The sequence below is a fragment of the Xenopus laevis genome, chromosome 8L (assembly GCF_017654675.1).
Source record: "Xenopus laevis strain J_2021 chromosome 8L, Xenopus_laevis_v10.1, whole genome shotgun sequence".
In the NCBI taxonomy this organism is placed as follows: Eukaryota; Metazoa; Chordata; class Amphibia; order Anura; family Pipidae; genus Xenopus; species Xenopus laevis.
This window is the reverse complement of record NC_054385.1, coordinates 117432753-117445629: the sequence shown is the minus strand read 5'-3', so window position 1 is coordinate 117445629 and position 12877 is coordinate 117432753. Positions and strand designations below refer to the sequence as shown.

Below are 12877 nucleotides of genomic sequence, written 5' to 3'. Positions count from 1 at the left end.
AAGATGGGGAGCTACTGGGGCATCTTTGTAGACACAGATCTTTACTGCTAAAGGGCTGTGGTTGCCTTGGGCTGGTACAGAAGCACAAAACATAATGAACAACATTTCTAGCTACTTCTTTAGTTAAGCTTTACTTCTCCTTTAAAGAGCAGGGGACTGTAGAGGTAGATGTTTGAACCACACAAGGTATAAAAAAGAGTCCAATTTCTCTTTGTGGACCAACAAGAAATAAACAAAGCCAAGAACATATAGAGAAAAGGTAAACATGTGCAACATGTAAGGATGGCAGACTGCATGGAGAGTTTATTTCATTTACACTTATTACATTTAGTCAAATCCGTTTTTAAAACCACACAGTTTTAAATAAAAAAGAAACAGACATTTTATTAGACCTTTCGCTAATTTAATCAAGGCCATTCCAATGCGAGCCTTAATGTCATGCCATTCACTATTGATGAAATGTTATGTCTGCAATAGGAATTAACATAGTTACTTCCAGCAACACATATCGTGATGACTCTTCCCAGTATTAAAAAGCAACTCCAGCAGCAGATCAGTGACTCCCTTCTCCACAGTGGCCCCATCAGTTTATGACATAGTGACCCCAGCAATACATGATACATGGCAGCACAGCATTTTATGTCTTAATGGCCTTATAAACATGACACATCAATCTGTTTCATGGCCGAAGGATCTTATGCTAATGTGGGACCTGGATTTCATGACATTGCAAAGGTGATCCACCCCTTTAACTAAACATGTTATTTGGTAAGGGGGGCCCAAACCTTTGCATTCAACTGTGACATTCTTTATTTATCTAGTTCCCATAGGTTTCCTTTTGAGAAGGTGAGTTCATGCCCAATATAAAACCACATGTCACGGCCGGCACCCAATACCAGAACAGGTGCCAAGCACCCTGGTCTCGGCTCGGCTTCACCAGTAGTGTGACCACCGTTGGGCTTCGGGAGGAGCCCTCAGCTTACTTGGGTGCCACCTGGACTTAACGAGGGGTACAAGGCGAGATGTTCTGGCTGGCAGAGGGGCACGGCAGGTAGAAAGTCTTTTGGGCCGAAGGTCACGGTACAAATGGAGCAGGCAAGAGAATCATCAGGCAGGCAGGGTCGAGGCAGGCAGATATCAAGAATCGTCAGGCAGGCAAGGGTCAAACCGGGTAATCAAACAGATGCGATCAGGCAGAAAGAGTATTTGAGATGCAGGCAAAGGTCAGGATTCGGATATCACAATAGTCAGGAACAGGCAGTGATCAAAACCGGAATAGCAGATACACAGGAACAGACAGCACAAGGCTTCAGGAACCACCAGAATCAAGATTCTATCACGGGCACTGGCTGGGAGTAAGAATGGGCCTTAAATACCTCCAAATTTTGCGCCAAAACGTGCGCCAATGCGCGCTGGCATAATCGCGCCTGTACCTTTAAGAGGCGCGCTGGCGCGCTGCGCGCGCCCTAGAGAACCAAGATGGCGCCGGCGCTGGAGGCTGGAACAGGAGCGTGGCGGCGTGGCGGCCGTCCATGCCGCCGCACCACTAGACCACCAGGTAATTTTATTACACCACATCATGGGTATGAAAATCAGCCCATAAATGTTACTATACAATTCATTTCCCTCTTTCACATATATATATTGACACCAATAGAACTTGAGGGACACCTTGTGGTGGATTCCATGTATGAAAATCCTTTTATATTTGTTCCTAAAAACCTTTCACCTCGACACAAAGTGAAACAGCACAGACACTGATTTTTTTGGAATTGTTTAATTGTCCATATAAAGACATACATGTGTATTAATCTTTGTTGACATATAACTTAATTGCACAGTTATAGAGGTCTCAAAAAACTGTTACATTTAGTACTCAAAATTGTAACTGCTTGTAATTGTGTCATAGCCAAAAATACTTCGTATTGCTATAATATCTCAATGTGTATAATAATAATAATAAAAAAAGTCATCTTTCAGTCACATGACAGCTTCAGTGCATAACTAGAGCTGGTGAGTGTGTGTAGATTACTGGCTTTGGACCGGGACTGGATTGCACTAAGGGTCAGGGTGAGAACTACTGTATGCTACTGCTGATCTGTCAGAATTCCTGCTGGTTCCCCATAATTCTTTCCTAAATCTACCCTGCTCTATCCACTGTCTTACATTTTAAGAGGGACTTGCAGCCCAGCAGGAAAGAGTGACATGAGCACATGTCACATGGCTGAGGGCACCTGGGAAACTAAGAAAATGTCTAGCCCCATGTCAAATTTTAAAATTAAATATGTAAAAATCCGGTTGCTCTTTTGAAAAATGGATTTTAATGCAGGATACTGCTACAGGCACTCTATTAACTCATGCATTTTATCAAACAACATGTTGTCCCATGACATGTCGTTTTTAATTCTAAATTACACTGTTTACAATGCAAATAATTCACTCTGCAATGTAAAATTTTATTCCTAAACCAATAAGGTTCAAAAAGTTCAAAGTGTATTTTTTTAAATTTATAATATTGGTGTGTAGGTGCATCTCAGGTCATTTTACCTGGCCTTGTGCTTTCAGAAAGAGCCAGCAATTTAGGATGGAACTGCTTTCGGGCAGGCTGTTGTTTCTTCTACTCAATGTAACTGAATGTGTCGCAATGGGACCCGGATTTTACTATGGAGGGCTGTTCTACCAGGCAGCTGTTATCTTGTGTTAGGGAGCTGTTATCTGGTTACCTTCCCATTGTTCCGTTGTTAGGCTGCTTGGGGTGATATCATTCCAACTTGAAGTACAGCAGTAAAGAGTGAATGAAGTTTATCAGAGCACAAGTCACGTGACTGGGGGCAGCTGGGAAACTGACAATATGTCTAGCCCCATGTCAGATTTCAAAATTCAATGTAAAAAATCTGTTTGCGCTTTTGAAAAACAGATTTCAGTGCAAAATTCTGCTGGATCAGCTCTATTAACGGATGCATTTGGAAAAAACATGTTTTCCCATGATGGAATCCCTTTAAGATGGAATGGTGGGTACCAAGGATATTTCTCTCTGATAAGGTACTTTGCCAGAACAGTGTGTTAAAAACAAGCTACAGTACCACATCCCATGGCCAACAGTGAAATGAATATCTATTAAAGCAGGAATACAATTGATGGCTAAAACAGAATGGTGAAACTACAACAAGATACTTACCTAAAGTGAACAGGAAGTAGCAGGGTTTGATACTGGATAAATTAAGGAATATTGGCCTGGAACATAGTGTTTGTACTTGGATAGAGAACTGTCTGAAGGATAGATTGGACAGTACGGGTATTGGATCTGGAAACCAATTTTCCAGGAAGCTCTGAATTACAGGAAGGCCATCTTTCATAGATTCCCTTTTAATCAAATCATTCAAATTTAAAAAAACATATTCCCTGCAATAAGAAAATAGTATCTTGTACTTGATCCAAATTAAGATACTGTATAATGAATCCTTATTGGAAGTACAACAATTCTATTGGGTTCAGTTATGATTTTTTAGTAGACTTAGGGGCCGATTTACTAAAACAAACTCTCTCCCTCGATTTGAACTCATTTATCAATAATTTTTCTCGGAAAAAACGGAGCACCAAACATCGCAACAAAATTGAGCATCAATTTGTATCATCGATTCAATTGAATTTTTAATGCAAAACCTCAACTATTTCGGCTTATCCAGTCCAGAAACAACTTCAGGGACATCTGCTATTGACTTCTACATGACCTCCAGGTGGAATATTTTTGGATTTTTAGCAACTAATCTCTAAAAATGTGAGTTTTTAGTTTTCCATGAAAAATTCGAGTTTTCCCCCTAAAAACCTTGACCAGAAAAAAATTGAGGTTTAATAATTTGGACCCTTAATGTATGGAGATCCAGATCCCTTATCCAGAAATGCCCAGGTCCTGAGCAGACTGGATAATCGGTAGCCTACTTGTACAAAGAGTACTGGTAAATGGAACAATTTCTAATTGGACTAGTGTTGTGAGTGGGTACTGCAGGGGTCTGTCCTTGGCCCTTTGCTTTCATACATTTAATAGATTACTTCAAGTTTGGCATTGTAACCAGTTTTTGCATCCTGCTTGTCTGTTTGTAAATGAGCCCTTATATTTACAAGTTCATACAGGTTCCAGTAGTTTAAATAGTAATTGGGCCCTATGGTAATATATTTTAGGCCCCAAAAAAAAAACATTAGAAAGATGTCCTGTGTCACCTCCAAAAATTAAACCTGTTCTGGCTCTTCTACACGATTGACTTGCAGAGACCACATTATAAGCAATATATTACCTTAAATGGACAATCCTATTGATATGAGAGTCTCTGTAGTGTAGGGCCACATCCTGCTGAACATCTTGTTGATCCGTGGTTGACCTCAATCTTTGCAGATCTTCTTTTCACTGTTCAAATACATTACAGTCTCAGTACTGTTTCTTAAACTCTGTAATTAGGGGTAGTCATAGGTAACATTTTGCCCTCTTTTACACAAATAGGGGTACGGATATTGATCAGGGTTAGACTTGATGAACAGGAGTCATAGGTAATAATGTAGTAGATGGAGGTGCAGCTCCAAGGCCTCTTATTAAAGGAGAGGTGTTGAAAGTTAATCAGTTACATCTGTTTGTATAAAACAATCCAGGACATTTTACTGCAGATACAATACTTACTTATCCCTTTGCTTGAAAGCAGGGTGCAGAGTGCAAAATAAAATTTTGATTCCAGCCATTTTTTTGGATTCCTGCTCATATTTGACGTGTTTTAAAGGGTCTCAATTGTACTGATAAAAGTGATACTTTTGAAGTCTGATCATAAAATCCTTGTGCTAATAAAAATATGTGTAAATATATGGCTACTATTTCTGGACAAGTCTACTACCATTTTAAGTTTTTACATAGGTCATTCATTAGGATAGAGGTATTGGATCTCTTATTCTGAAACCCGTTATCCAGAAATCTCTGAATTACAGTAATTTCATTCGACAGGGAATTTGTTTGCACAAGTTTAGTACCATTTACCCACAACCAGGCGGTGGCTTGAATATCTAAAAATACCTGTGGTTGGACTTTCCTAGTGAGCTACAGTCCCAGATGAGGTTTTTCTTGTAGCTCTTGGTACGTTACATGAGTAATCTGTACCAAGAATCCGATTTAAATTTGAATGAACAGACACATGTAGTCTATACTATTAAAATTGTATGTGATTTTAAAGTTTAATTTGATTTAACGTAATAGCAATTGAAAACAATTTCTGTTGGTCATTTACTAATTTATTCCCTTTCTATCGGACTTTAGAATCACTGCAGTAGTAAGAACTGAGAGTCCAGACATTTCCAGCACACAGAGGCCCAAACAGCCCCCAACCAGCCCAATAAATAGTGACTGTCTATGACAGGGACCCCCAACCTTTTGAACCCGTGAGCGACATTGAGAAGTAATTCCAAAGAGTTGGAGAGCAACACTAGCATGAAAAAAAATTGGGGTGCCAAATAAGGGCTGTGATTGGCCATTTGGTAGCAACTATGTGGATTGTCAGCCTACATTAAGGCTCTGTTTGGTAGTACACCTGGTTTTTATACAACCAAAACTTGCCTCCAAGCCTGGAATTCAAAAATAAGCACCTGCTTTAAGACCACTGGGAGCAACATCCAAGGGGTTGGAGAGCAACATGTTGTTCACAAGCTACTAGTTGGGGATCACTGGTCTATGGCATCTTACAGCAGCTCCATAATCCACCCTCTAGTTCTTACAAGGCTGAAAGACTCTGCTTTCAGTGTCAACGTCATTTAAAATATGAATAAAGCCTTTATAATTTATTCACTATCCATCCCATAAAGTTATTTTTTTGGTTAAACATTCCAGTTAGCTATAACAAATTTACCAGGAAATACATTGGCCTTAGATCTATAATACCAGCTGGCTGCTATTTTACCTTCTAGGCAAACCTAGAAGGCAGCAGTGGCAAAATGCTCATAACTGTGTAACTAGTTATGGGCACTGCTATGAAGGGTTTACAAGATACCTATGTATATTCTATGCCAGTCAATGTATTCTACAGAAGGTACTAATCATAAATACATGTTTTCAACTTTTATGAGTGACTTGCTTATGATATATACTATAAAATACCAACAACTCACATATGCTAGACCTGGAATTCATGTTAATGGGTATCTATCACATACTGTGAGGTCTCACCTCCCTGGTGGTCCAGTGGGTCAAGTGGCAGGTTGTAATTGTCAGTGCCCATGATAGGATTTGTTCCAGGTGCTTAGCTGTTGCTATTCTGATTCTGAAAACCTGTTTTTGACTACCTGTTGTGACCCCTGCCTGTTCTTGACAATTCTACTTTCTGTATCCTGACCCCTTGCCTGATATCCAATGCCAATTCTGCCTTATCCCTCTGATTGGCTTCCTGGTTTGACCCTTGCCTGCCTGACTACGTTTGTTCTCTGCCTGCCCCGATCCAGCCTGTTCTGATTATGATTTGTCTCACGCTTTGTACTGTGACCTTCAGTTCAAAGACTCTTGCCTTACAGTTGTGCCCCTCTGCTTGTCTAGAACCCCTCGCCTTGCACCTCTCGTTTTAAGACCTGGCTGCATCTGATTAGCTGAGGGCTCCTCCCCAAGCCAAAGGCGGCTGCTACAGGTGGAAGCACGAGCCGAGACCAGGGTGCTTGGCATCGGTTCTAGATTTAGGGTGCCAGCCGTTACACATACTCATAGTAGAAGTTGATCCAGGGACTGGTCCGATTGCCATTTTGGAGTCAGGAAGGAATTTCCCCCCCCCCCCTCTGAGGCAGATTGGAGAGGCTTTAGATGGGGATTTTTGCCTTCCTCTGGATCAACTGGCAGATAAGTAATTTACTGAGTGCGAAAAAAGAGATACTTTTTATCAATTTCCAATTAATGGATTTTTATCTCACACACCGCCCACAAGGACTTGGGTAATGTAAACTTCATATATAAAATAGATGTATTCGCTGCCTATATTTAATCAACATAAATGAGTTGCTTCTTAGAGCATAAGGGATCTTTCCGTAGTTTGAATCTCCATACCGTAAATCTACTAAAAAGTCATATGAATATTACATAAACCCAATAGGATTGTGTTTCCTTCAATAAGGATTAATTATATCTTAGTTAGGATCCAGTTCACGGTACTGCTTTATTATTACAGAGAAAAATTTAGGATTAGCATTATTTTAAAATTTTTAATTATTTGCTTATAATGAAGTCTATGGGAGACAGCCTTCCCATAATTCGGAGCTTTCTGGATAACGGGTGTCTGGATAACAGATCCCATACCTGTACCAATATTTAAAAAGGCAAATATATAATCTCACAAAATGTGTAGACCCATTGAAGAATAGGAGAAACAGGAGAAACATCTGCTCTTATAAAAAGATAGTCAACATGGAATGATGAAGGACGGCTTGTGCCAAACAACCTGATGAGCTTCTGCCAGGAGCTGAGTAATAACCTAAATAAGGGCAAGGCAGCTAATAATATATAGTTTCATATACAACTATGGCTCATTTGTAGAGTTAAGGGTTCAGCCTTAGGCAGAAAACTATATTTGACATGTCTCTCATGGACAACCATTGGTTTTGTCAATGTAACAACTGTCCCATAGGAAAAGCTTTGATTTCTACATCTGCCTTTCATTTTATGGCTAGAATTAAAGTCTTGGTCCTCGTTTTCGCTTTATAACCCATATTTACTGATGCAAAGTGATGAAAACACAATTATGGTGTCTATGGAAAGCTAATTGTGTTGTTGTTGTTTGAAAAAGACATTAAGACGGTTATTTACTAAAACTCAAATTATTCTCAGATTTTTATTAAACGTCTACCTAACTCCCATCCACAAATTTAACTTATCTATCAATAATTCTTCTTGAAAAAGTCGGAGTGAAAAAATCAACAAAATCTAGCGTCAATTTGAGTTGTATGATTTATGCTCTGTAAACTCGACTTTATCGAATTGATGCCCCAGCAACTCGAATTTACCGCATTATAGGACAAAAACCAGAGCGAATCACAAGGTCAGAAAGCATCCTCAGGGACATCTGCCATTGACATCTAGATGACCTTGATAGGTTTGAGATGTAGGGGCAGATTTACTTGAGGGCGAAGTGGCAAACGCTGGCGACAATTCGTTAGCGAAGGAAATGGACGCTTGCGCTCAAGTCACTAGCGTTCTGCGCCCAGAACAAAGCTGGTTTCTGAGCGAATTTTTACCTGATGAAGTGTAGTGATGGGTGCGAAGCGGTCGCTGGTGACTTTTCGCCCTTGAGTAAATCTGCCCCGTAGTATTTTCAGATTTTTAGCAGCTTTGGGAAACAATAAATCTCTAAAAATTAATTTTTTTTCCCCTCTAAAAATTCGAGTTTTCCTCTTTAAAAACTCAACCAAAACAATTTGAGGTTTTTGATTGGGCCACAGACACAAAGATACAATGGACATGGACACCGACATTTTATGTATCATGGTGATCGGTCCTTCAGTCGCTGGGACATAAGATTACTGCCTGTATATTAATGACCTGAACATTGTTTGATGTGTTCTCTCTACTACTTTATATTAATCTGGATGGTTAGTTGCAGGTTGGAAGATTGGAACAGACGTTCATTCGTCCGACATAGGCTAATATCTGCACTTCTACGGCCAGCTTTGGGCATTAGTGGCCTAAAGTGAAGGGACCACAGTACTGAAGAGGGATTCAGGCTTAGTATTTACACCCTGAACACTAGGACCACCAGCAAGTAACATAAAGGTTTATCTTAGACCTACCAAGCTGTCTCCACAGAGTCCTGCTCTACCTATGACTGTATCTGACTACAAATACTACCTCAGCTATTGACTCTCTGGAGTTCTTTGACAATAAAGTATTAAGTGTTTGTTTGCAAGAACCTCTTTTGTCCCTTTTAAGGTGAATTTTTACATCGCTTTCTATAATATATTCTCCAATGTTGAAATGCAGAAGTTTGCTACGTATCCATATCTGGCGAAAGAGTATTCTCGGATCATATTCATTTCTCCTTACAGCCCACTTCATTCTAACCTTTCTGCTTTCAATATATTTAGCTTTACACCTTCAGTTCCCATAGCACAAAAATTAGACAGCAGCCCTGATAACCAGCCATTAGATTGTATCGCAGAACACATCCTGCCCAAGTCATGTACGTGCCAGAACCACAGCTATTTCATTATGAGTCAATGAGTTCAAATGCAATTGTGGATACCAGTTGGTTGGGTATGTATAGAGTATATAGAAAATGGCATTGGAGAATAGAAAGATGGTATTGGAGAATAGGCTTTATCTTTGTGCTAGTAAGTATAATATGGCAAGGTGGCAAAACAATACCAGGGGAAGGGGGTATAAGTGGGATTGTGGCAACCAAAGTTTACATTCCCAAAACAGAAAGCAGCAGAACTGATTGCACATTGCATTAGATACAATTGAAAAAGTTAAGTTCATGGTGGGCTGCCTCTGTCAAGATGTTTTTTTCTCAAAAATTCATTAATTATGAAAACCAGACTCCAAAAAAGTGTCAGCTGATGTGTCAGCCATGAACATGATACATAGGAATATTTATCATGGATTCCAAGTGCCTTGTACAATTGTTCTCCATCTTATTAGGTCTGTCAATCACAGATGATGCAGGGCATTGTGGGAATTAGAGTACTGACTGGAGTAGAGTTGACTACTGCCATAAAGAGTTCACATAAAAGCTCTAAAAAGTCAAGATTTATTAAGTGTAAAAACCACGAAAACGACAAATACAAAACTTCACCAGGTAAAAGTTGTCAAGGTCCTATAGAAGTCAATGGGAGCTGAGCCCATGCTGTTGGACCATTTAAAATCAACTCACACTTTTTGATGTGGTTTTAGAATCTTTCTTCACTAGGAATTGTATAAAAAAAACTCACATTTTTAGAGGTGTTAAAGGCATTAGAATTTTCTAGCACATATTTTCCATTCATACTTAGAGTTCGTAAGTTTAGTTGCAGTTTCAAAAACCTGTAAAACCACTAAAATCTGACCTATGATTAATAGGCCTCCACGTATATATACCAAAAAGCTACGTCTGTAGCTCAAAATAAATCGTCCAAAACAAGAGAGCAGACTTAGAGGGTATTGCCTATTTATTTCTTCGATTTGCCCTTCATTAAATAAACTCAAAAATGTATCAAGTTTGTTGCCCGAAATTCTCAATTTTTTTCATGATATCGACCGAAAAGCCAGAATTGTTCAGAAGGAGACAGACGCTAGCGGGGATTCGCACTCTATCGCCAGGCGACTTTTCGCTCTGGCGAATGGACGTCACTCCTCAAATTCTGTAAAATGCGGATTTTACTGAACGTTAGACTCTTTCTTCAGACTTGCCTTTGCCAGCTCAGACCAGGAGAAGTGCAATGGAGGGCATAGAACTTCCTCAATCTTCTGTTACTTACATCTTCATTTTTGAGTGTAAAATCTTCTAAGTCCAAAAAAACGCTGGCGTCTTCATTTTTTCAGGGTGATAGGCTGCAAAAGGCATGAAAAATGTTTGTGGGTCCCCGGTATCCCGATAACATATGGAACATTATTTTAAAGTGGGCTCAGGGCATTAAAACAACTTTAAGGTTCCCTGGACATGTGTAGTTATCAGTGGAAATGTAATGTACAGTATTTGCTGCAACATATAATATAAATACTAGGGATGCACCGAATCCACTATTTTGGATTCGGCCGAAACCCCGAATCCTTTGTGAAAGATTCGGCCGAATGCCGAACGGAATCCTAATTTGCATATGCAAATTAGGGCTGGGAAGGGGTAACATTTTTTACTTCCTTGTTTTGTGACAAAAAGTCACGCAATTTTCCTCCCCGCCCATAATTTGCATATGCAAATTCGGATTCGGTTCGGCTGGGCAGTAGGATTCGGCCGAATCCAGCTGAAAAAGGCCGAATCCCGAACTGAATCCTGGATTCGGTGCAACCCTAATAAATACAATTGAAATTTCCCGCTGTATGCAAATTAGCCTGAGCGAAGACCTCTAACGAAGTTGTGCTTGGCAAAATGGAACGCTAGCGCATCTTCGCTTTCAATTGCTCGCAGTGCCAAAGTAACGCTAGCGAAAAGTTGCCAGCATTCGGAGCCCACAATAAAACTCCGCATTTGAGTGAATTAGAGTTGGAATTCACATGTGAATATATTTCTTTAAACCAAAATATTGCAGATATTTCTCACATTATACCCAAACCAAAATGAGGGGCAGCAGTTCTTATCTGTTATTTGTTATGGTTTTGTAAACCATAAGTTCCTGTTTGAGGGGAACGCAATCCCCCCCCAGACAAATCAGTATATAAAGCAGCAGGTTGGCTGCACAATGGGCTGTTGGAAAGTTCTGGTGCTCCCCAGGATCTTCCCCTCACTGTACAGGGAGAGCGACTCTTTTCTCTCCTCATCTTATACACGGAGTCTATGCAATAATTCTCACTTACAGTTTATATACTATCCCTGAATTGTACCTGACTGCATAAACATCCATGTCAGAATATCGTTGTGTGCATTATATAGAAATTATATGAAATTGCTATTGCTCTGCCCATTTTTTACATTTGGTACTATTTTCTGGCTGAGCGTTATTAGATCAGATATTAACTACTGAATTATTGGAAATAAAAAGATGCCTTCCATTGGGTTGGAAATTAAATCTTCTTATTTCTAATAGTGTAAAGTTTTATTTTTAGTGAACTAGGTATCATCGTTCTAGTTTACCGGGAAGACCATGGAACTGTTTTCCATCTGCCATCACTCAGCCCCTGATCCCACCCTGGACTCTAACTGGCAGCTGTGGGTTAAAACTCAGCAGAAGACCTATAAGGATGCGGTAAGGACTCGCATGATTTTATGTACCCAAATATTGTCTGAAGTAATAATACTGTACCACGGTTCATGGAACAATATACCCTTTTTTTTTTTTTTTACACAAGTGCAATAGAAAGGGTTTGGACTAAATCTACTTTTTACCTATTGATTGTTTAATCACAAAAAAATCTATGTTTTTTTATTATTTTTTGAGCGAAACGGGGCAAACTGGGATATCGAAGCTACTCCATGTTTGGTCCTTGTAAAGTGGATAGTTGAATTATCAGAAAAGCAATAAGTAGAGGTGCGCCTCGAAGACTTTTTGGTAGACCTATAGGAAAAAGATCAATGCTGATAGTGTATTATCTTTATTTATAAAAGTGGTGCAATGTGTTGGAACTACTCACATTCGGTTAGTTTATACAGCTCTTGTAACAAATGAGTACCCCGCGATCACAATTGGGCCTATTGGGTAAAAAGCTTCATATGGTGAAGTACCGTTTAAATCCCGTGAAATACCTGCACATCGCAATTGTAAATTCACGACCGCGTGCCATTTGTGTCTGCCGGTTTCCCTCTGCAGGTTGTGCAATAGACGGTACAAGGTATCGCTTTCCCAAATGGCGTTTTCTTCCTTGTGGGTCCCTGTGTTGGGTGGTTACACAAGCTCAGATCAATCATTGGCCAACATGACTCATGTAACCAAAGAGATATTAGAAGTAGTGATGGGCGAATTGGCGCCTCGTCTCGTTTTTGACGCCGGCGCCCGTTTTTTTACGCAGGCGTCCGTTTGTGACGCCGGCACCCGTTTTTACACCGGCGTCCGTTTTTCCGGAAAAAATTTTTTTGACGCCGGCAAAATTTTGCCGCAGGCATTTCGCAAATTTATTCGCTGGTGGCAAATCGCGCAAATTCGCCGCAAATTCAATAATAATTCGCCCATCACTAATTAGAAGCTCCGCCACCAGCATCAATAGACTGGAGAACCAAAGGCTGTGTTACCCCTGTAAGAAATCAGG

General features: G+C 39.9%; 1 long non-coding RNA gene across 1 annotated transcript in view; it reads right to left on the bottom strand.

Moving 5' to 3' along the window:
- Window positions 1-12877, bottom strand: part of LOC121397180 — a 45330-nt gene that overhangs the window by 8040 nt on the left and 24413 nt on the right. The window contains exon 2 of the long non-coding RNA XR_005963563.1: window positions 4293-4402. This is a non-coding gene — a long non-coding RNA (uncharacterized LOC121397180). The remainder of the gene's footprint in view (window positions 1-4292; window positions 4403-12877) is intronic.